Consider the following 7362-nt stretch of genomic DNA (forward strand, 5'->3'; position numbering starts at 1 on the left):
TGCTGTCTCCAGCAAGACTGTTTGGGGAAAGAAGGAGAGAATGTGACAGGGAAAGGCTGAGGGTCTCACTAGGCTGAAACACCCTTGTCAGACCCATGGGATGGGCTCAGCAGGTGGAGCAAGTCCTGGACAGGCAGGGGTGGAGTAAATGCAATAAAGCACATTTTTGGAAGTGCCTGCTCACCACACAAGAGGAGCTCCAGCTGGGTTCGTGTGGGAATGCTAAGAACTATTGTATCTGTACACATTTAAGGTGTATTTTCACTGACACTCGGGGCTCATGGTCTCTGCAGTGATGCCTGTGTTTTCTGGAGCATTCAGCAGGTAGCAGCTCCCAGTGCCCATACTTTAAGTTGCCATTTCAAACTGCCTAACAGGTTTGAATCTAACCTGGGGTCTGGAGGAATGAGAGTCCCAGGAGGAGGAGGGCAGAGCTAATATAATTTTTCTTCATGACTGCTAATACTGCCTCCATTCTTTCCAAAGCTTTTGGCTATGATTTAACAGGTAGCCCAATCCTCAATATCCACAATTTTTCAATGTTGGAATGTGTCTGTGTTCCTGACAACACTCATCTGTGTCATTTCCTCCTCTTAATGGTTGTAAGCTCAGCTGCAGATGACAAGTGCTTTGTTTGTGACTCCTGGGTGCTCTGCACTTGATGCATCTCCCAACAGATGCAGGGCAAGCTCTGCTCCTCCTGTCTGGCCTGGCTTGCAGTGATGGATTAAGTGGGTAAGTAATAGAGTGGTAATGAGATAACCACTGACATCAAGCATTAACGTGGGAATAAATGAAGTTATCAGCCAGAACTAATGGCCTGAACTATCACTGGGTTGTAATTAATGAGTGTGGTGGCTGAGATTTACAAGGATATTTTAGGATGCTCCTTGCATGCAGCTTTGGGTTTTATGGCTTGCTTGGAGAGAAATTGGTTAATGCCAAGAACTTAATGAATGGGCAGAAGCTGTTCTTTGTCAGCTGGAAGTGGCCTTCTTGTGGAAGAGGCCAGAATGGCACATGTGGAAGATCTGCCTTTTCATTGTCTCAGGGACTGCAGGAGGGTAGGATGCTGTGGCCTCTCAATCTTGAAACCTCTCAGTGCAAAGTATCTTGCAGCTCTTGTTTCTTCTGTTTTATTAGGTCAGAGTAGGAGGAGTCCAGGTGGAAGCAGTGCCTCTGAAGTGAACCTATGGACAAGTTCACTTGTCTGTAGAAGAGATTGCCATTGATGTGAATTCTCTACCCTGAACTGAGCAATGGCAAGCTGCCCTGCTCTGCCCCATGAAGGTGGGACTTCTAGTTTCTTTTTCAGCTCTTCTCCTTCTTGCTGCTCTGATGTCCATCCAACTGCCTGTCCCTCGTGCAGGAGTTTCCTGGAGCAGGAAATGAGGTGTCCATGCCCAGAGGGCTTTGCCTGCAGACCCAGCCCTCCCTGCTCCTGCAGCTTTCTGGGTGTGTGACCCTGCTTAAGGCTTCTCTGACATGCAAGAAACACTTCAGGGGTGGTTGCTAGGCTGTTGCAGGAAACACAGCAGAGCAGTCAAAATTCTTCATAATTGGTGGGAATACTCCAGCCACCTCACTGCTGCCTTCCTCATCTTTCCATGGCAACCCTCCCTCTACAGCAGCCCAGGTGCTTGTGCTTGGATGGAGTAGGAGTTTCTGAGTCCTCTGTCTTCCAAATCACCCCTTGGAGCATGGAGGGAACATCTGTACTTTTAAAGTATGGGCATCATGTGACACAACAAATAACTTCACTTGCTCTAGCCATATTCCTTTTTTATGCTGGCAGAGACAGAAAATTTTGAAAAGATGCCTGAATCAGACCCTAGCATTTTTTTGGTGGAGAGATCTGTTAGCTTGTTTTTTCATGGGGAGAGAAAGGTGCAGAAAGACCTGAGTGTTTCTTTTCCTTCCTTAACCTTCTTTTCCATGGTCAGAGCCACCACACCTCTCTGTGCTGGAGAGAGGAGTGAGACCACACTCAGCATCTGGTGAGCAGAGGGAAGGACAATCTTTCTTTCTCTGTCAGAGACAGCCTGGATGGAGTTGTGATGTCTCCTACAGGATGGTGGCTGCAAGGAACAGAGATGAGAGAGGGGTCAGGCACTGCCTCATCCTCATTTCTGCTCCCTGCTGTACACAAGGGACGCACAGAGAAACTGTCTGTTGGATGGTGCCCAGCTCTGCCAGCATGGGCAGAGTTGGGCATTGCAGAGCAGAGGCATCTTCCTGCTCCCCAATTCTCTGAAACATTCTCCATGCATGTTCTAGTGCCGTTATCTTTCCCCAGACTGTTTTACAGGCATTTTTAGTGATTCCCAGGGAAAATGAGACTCAACTGGCTGCTGGCAAACCCAGCCCAAAGCTGCCCAGACTTGGGGAGGTTGCCACTTTGTCTGGAAGCTTTGGTGCAGGCTCTGTAGCTCCCTTCCATGTTGAAAAGGAGGAGGAAGAAATTTCCATCAGGCTCAGAAAGTTCCTTTCCATGCTGAACAGGAGGAAGGAATTTCCACTTGCTGGGCCAGCACAAGCCAAGACCCAGAGTGAGCAAAGAAGGGGCAGTGTGTTCAGGGATATGTAAATGCTCCTCCCCCAGCCTTGGGGAGTTTATTGCCCTCCAGTGTGGCTGTCATTCCTGAGCAGCCCAGGCAGGCTGTTAAATGACAAGGGAAAATTACCCAGTCTGTTCTCCAGAAGGCAAGTGAGCAGGAATTTTCCTCCAACTGGTTCAGGACAAAGTTAATGTAGGGAAAGCCATTAAAATTAATGCTGGTAAACAAGAATAAAAACCAGCAGGGTTGTAACAAAATTTGGACCAGATTGGGTTTCCCAGCTGTCGTGCTGCACGCTGTCTTAAAGGCAGGGGGCAGAGGGAGGGGGTAAGCTGAGCTCAGGAAAGTTGCTGGAGAGGGCTCTAGGGTTGGGGCTGGGGCATCTGGGCTCATTTGGCACCAGCTTTACTGTCCAGCCCTCCAATCCCCTCAGGCTGCCTGTCTTTTTCTGGGAAGCAGTGATGCTGGTTTCTCCAACAGCCACTACATATTTTATATATTCTTGTTATTCATCCGCTCTTCTCCAGAGGCTGCCCTCCCCATCCAAGCCCTGCTGCAGGGCTCTGGCAATGTGAGCACACAGTTGCTGGCTGCAGGTGTTTTGTGTGAGCTGCTTTGGGAGCAGATCTTGGGCTGTTGGGGCAGTGACTTGCTCCAAAAAACTTATCCTCCGTTCAGGTAGGAAAGGTGTAAAGAGGCACAGCTGCGTGTTACTGCTCTCTTCTAGGTAAACAGCTTTTTCCAACCCCTCAGCATGCTAACACGAGCCAGGCAACTTCTCCAGAATGTTTGGCACTGGATATTCAGCTGACTTGACACACTTTGGAGTCAGTCAAATCTAGTATAACCAATCCAGAATTGCTAGCCCCAGACTAGAAGTAATGCCCCATATTTTCAGGTGACTGGTGGTGGTGAGAAGGGAGAGGCACAAAAGCAGTCAGCCACTTTCTTGCAGTGTCTGAGGGAGTTGGATTGTATGTTTGGAAAAAAATAAGGCAAGAGTCTGAGCACCTTCAGCACAGATACCAACATCCATAGAAAACTTTCTGCTCTACAGGTCAGTGAAAACAACAGCAAAAATATCTTTTAATTCCTAAAAACATATAATATCCCTTGTATATCTTCCTAATGAGGCTGTGTTTGCTCAGAGCTCCGTGGTTTTGATGGTCAGGTTCTGCAGGTTGGGTGGGTTCTGGAATGTCCATGCAGCAGCTCACAGAGCCAAGGGGAGCTGCTGAGATAAGGAGCTGTGATGCCCCCAGCCCAGGGCAGGGAACTAGAGGTGGATGTCTGAAATGATCCTCTGTGAAGAGAAGGAGCAGAGTCTGGACAGGTCAGGCCTCGTGCTGGAACAGAAAGCAGCATGCAGAGAGGCCCAACACACAAATCCTCTTTTGGAGCCCTGTGGGGAGGCATCAGCCCCTTTTCAGCAGTCAAGCTGCTGTCAGGTTGGTGTCTCAGAGGTGGAGAGATTTTCTTTTGTTTTTCATGCGACATCACCAAAGAATAGAGGTGACAGAATTATTTTTGTGGAAGTAACTATGTGAACCATTTTTTTCTTTATTTGGATTATTTGAAAGCTAAAACTGTTCATGGGTTTTAAAATGCATGTCCCCTCCAGGTTGCTTTACTTTGTTTTGTTTCTTATTCCCTCTCCCTTATTCCTCAGAGGGAACCATCCAAACCCACACAGTGTGTTATTTCTTTGAGAAATGCAATAGTTTTGCAGTCAAACCCAGGCTGGAAATGCTGCTGGTGATTCATTTGTCTGAGAAATTTAAAAAGGCTTGGATGGAACAGAAACCAGGCTGGTTCAGGGAGAGTTTTCTTGTGTGTGAAGACCCACTTCAGCGGGGGAGTTCTTTTTTTATTGGAAAAAGAAGTTTTTATAGGCTTTGTTGGGGAGACTTGGGCTCCAGCCATTCTTCTGTATGGTACCAAGATCTGGAGCCTCACTGCCCCAGTTCCTGCTTCCCACACCTGCTGCATTGCAGAGCTCCATGATTCCAGCGCCAGTTCCATGATTCCTTTGTTCTCTAGGGTCACTGCTTCTGCAGGGTGGGATGGATGTGATGCCATTTTTTGCCTTGACTTCACTTTGTCTCACAAGTTTTTCCCAAACACAAGTATCATAAGGATGCACATGCTGAGGGGTCCAGGCCCTACATTCATCTTTAGGGTCTGCTCTAGCTCCTCCTCACCAAGAACCTCTGTCTGAAGTTCCCAGCATCCCATAAGGCTCAGAGCTAGGCAGGAAGGCAGATTCATGGCTGGTAACCACCACAAATCCCGACACCTTTGTGGCTCCCAGTTTCCCCATCTATAAGCCAGGCATTTTTTAATGGTGTGCTCTTTGAGACATGGCTTTCTGTTCCTTCAGACAGCAGGGACTTGTGGAAAACCTCCAGGCAGTGGCTGAAATCAGATGAGCTGATCTCAGGTTTCTGTGGTTGAAGTGACTCTTGAGGTATTAGAGAGTCTTTTTCTCAGCCCTGTGACCAAAGAAGTCTTTGAAATTCATCAGTTCTGCTTTTCAAGGTTGTTTGTTTTCTCTGATCTGTTCCATTCTTTCTCTGACCTGTTAATATCTGTCCAGCAGGTCGAATCGTGGCACAGTGACCACCCTTGGGTGGTGTTAGCTTTTTATACTAAGAACTACATGCACTTTATTTACAATAATTCTCCAACACCTATCACCTAAGTTAGACAGTCTGTCTCTACCCTAAACCAATCCGTAAGTGCCACCATCACAGCAGAGGAAGAAGGACGACAGGGCATGCTCAGATTCCTCCATCTTGCCTCTTGAACCCCCATTCTAAATCCCCAAAATTCTACTTTTTCACCCTGTGACAAATTGCCTATTATTCTACTCAAACTCTTGTGGCTTGTAAATCTTCACACAAAGTTGGTAATTGTTTCCATGGGCTTAAATCAAAGGCACAGGTGTTTTTGACTCTGTGCCAGGGTCTCAAATCACCCAGGGCAGCCAGAGCAATGTCCTGGGTTCTGACAAGCTGATATGTCACATGCCAAGAGTAACCCCAGTTTTTGGGGGGCTGTTCCTAACATCTCCATGGATGTCCTAGAGTTAGCTTGATAGGAGGCAAGGAGTGCCATGGAAACAGGACTGGGTGAGAGGCTCGGGCAGTGGGGAGCCTTGGCAGGGGTCGGGAGTGGTGACAAGCGTGACAGTGTTCACAGGGGTCTGAGGATGAGGGGAGGATCTGACTCCATGTTTCAGAAGGCTTGATTTATTATTTTAATATATATATATTATATTAAAACTATATTAAAAGAACAGAACAAAGGATTTCATCAGAAGGCTAGCTAGAATACAAAAGGAAGAATGACAACAAAAGCTTGTGTCTCGGACAGAGTGTCTGAGCCAGCTGACTGTGATTGGCCATTAATTAGAAACAACCACATGAGACCAATCACAGATGCACCTGTTGCATTCCACAGCAGCAGATAACCATTGTTTATGTTTTGTTCCTGAGGCCTCTCAGCTTCTCAGGAGGAAAAATCCCAAGGAAAGGATTTTTCAGAAAATATCATGGCTACAGACAAGTGCCAGTCTGCCTGGAAACAGAGCAAGAAATGGGCAGGATGGAGGAGACCACCACTCCTTGAATGACTGCTGAGAGAGCTGCTGCCTTTCCTGCCTGTTGCTGGCCAGACCATGGTGTGGCTGCTCATCCCCAGTGCCCTGTGCCCCTCCCATGCTGCTGCTCCCATAAATATCCCGGGGGGAAGCGGAGCATGGAGCCGCCACAGATGGCCCCCAGTTCCACGTGCAGCGGCGTGTGAGATCCCAGAGAGGAGCTGTCAATACTGTGCCTCGAGCCAGCCATGAAACCTCATTAGAAATGGTGTCCTCTTCCTTCACCCCCCTCACCCCCTGGCTCCCCGCTCTGCCTCGCCTGCGTTCCGGCTCCCTTATTAAACATGCACTCCCAAGCAAGGAGCGCTGACTTTCCCCTAATTGAGGCATAATAATTAGAGCATTAACACATTAGGAGGGTGAAACAGCGTGTTTAGCTTTTGTGATTAATTATCTGAGGATTGTAATAAGTTGTTAAGACATTAATTACTCTGGCATGTTTATTGCTCTTTATTGCAGAACAGACACTTGGTAGCAGCAAGTGCTGGCTCGTCTGGAAATAAGAGTGAGAAGTGGTCTGGTGGGAGCAGACCACCTACCCATCCTCCAAACTGTGAGCTGCTGCTGCTGGCAATGAGGTGGGGAAATCCCTCTGGCTGTGCCTTGGTGACCAAACAGGTTTATTTCCCACAGATGGATATAGAAATGGTACCCAAGTCTCTTAGGACAGTCCAGGACCTGGAGAGTCCTTTCTGATCTTTTCATCTGGATTTTTCTCCTCTTTCAAATGAAGTGTTTCCTTCCTGGTGCTTTGAGCTTCCCCTGATTTGGATCATTGTGTTGCTAAGTTTGATTAGCGAGGCTCAGTCTTTATCTGCATCTTACCAGGAAGGTGTTCTGTATTAAAGACAGGCTGAGGTTTGGAGCATCAGCAGAGGCCAGGGACTGAACCAGGACTCCACTCGCCTCCCTCACCCTGCCATTGGACTAGTTTTCCTTCGGAGATTGGGGCAGGAGGTTAGGGGAGAGGTTGGAGAAGTTTGCACTGCTGTAGCCTCCTGTTTGCCCAGCAAGCTCCTCTGTGTACCCTGGACAGCTCCATGTGGGTTGGTCACGCTGGGGCTGAGGGCAGAGTGCAGGCCTGGAGGATGAGTGGTTCTTGTGTGTCCCTGAAACTCTGAGAAAGAGAAAACACAATGAAAA

General features: G+C 48.0%; 1 long non-coding RNA gene across 1 annotated transcript; it reads left to right on the plus strand.

Annotated features, from left to right (window-relative positions):
• The first annotated feature begins 585 nt into the window (after positions 1–585).
• LOC134422765 (uncharacterized) lies at positions 586–6974 on the plus strand. The gene is made up of 3 exons (XR_010028925.1): positions 586–735; positions 1144–1290; positions 6684–6974. It is a non-coding gene; the product is annotated as an uncharacterized LOC134422765 (long non-coding RNA).
• The last annotated feature ends 388 nt before the right edge of the window (positions 6975–7362 follow it).

This window comes from Melospiza melodia, chromosome 11 (genome assembly GCF_035770615.1).
Source record: "Melospiza melodia melodia isolate bMelMel2 chromosome 11, bMelMel2.pri, whole genome shotgun sequence".
NCBI classification, from domain to species: domain Eukaryota; kingdom Metazoa; phylum Chordata; class Aves; order Passeriformes; family Passerellidae; genus Melospiza; species Melospiza melodia.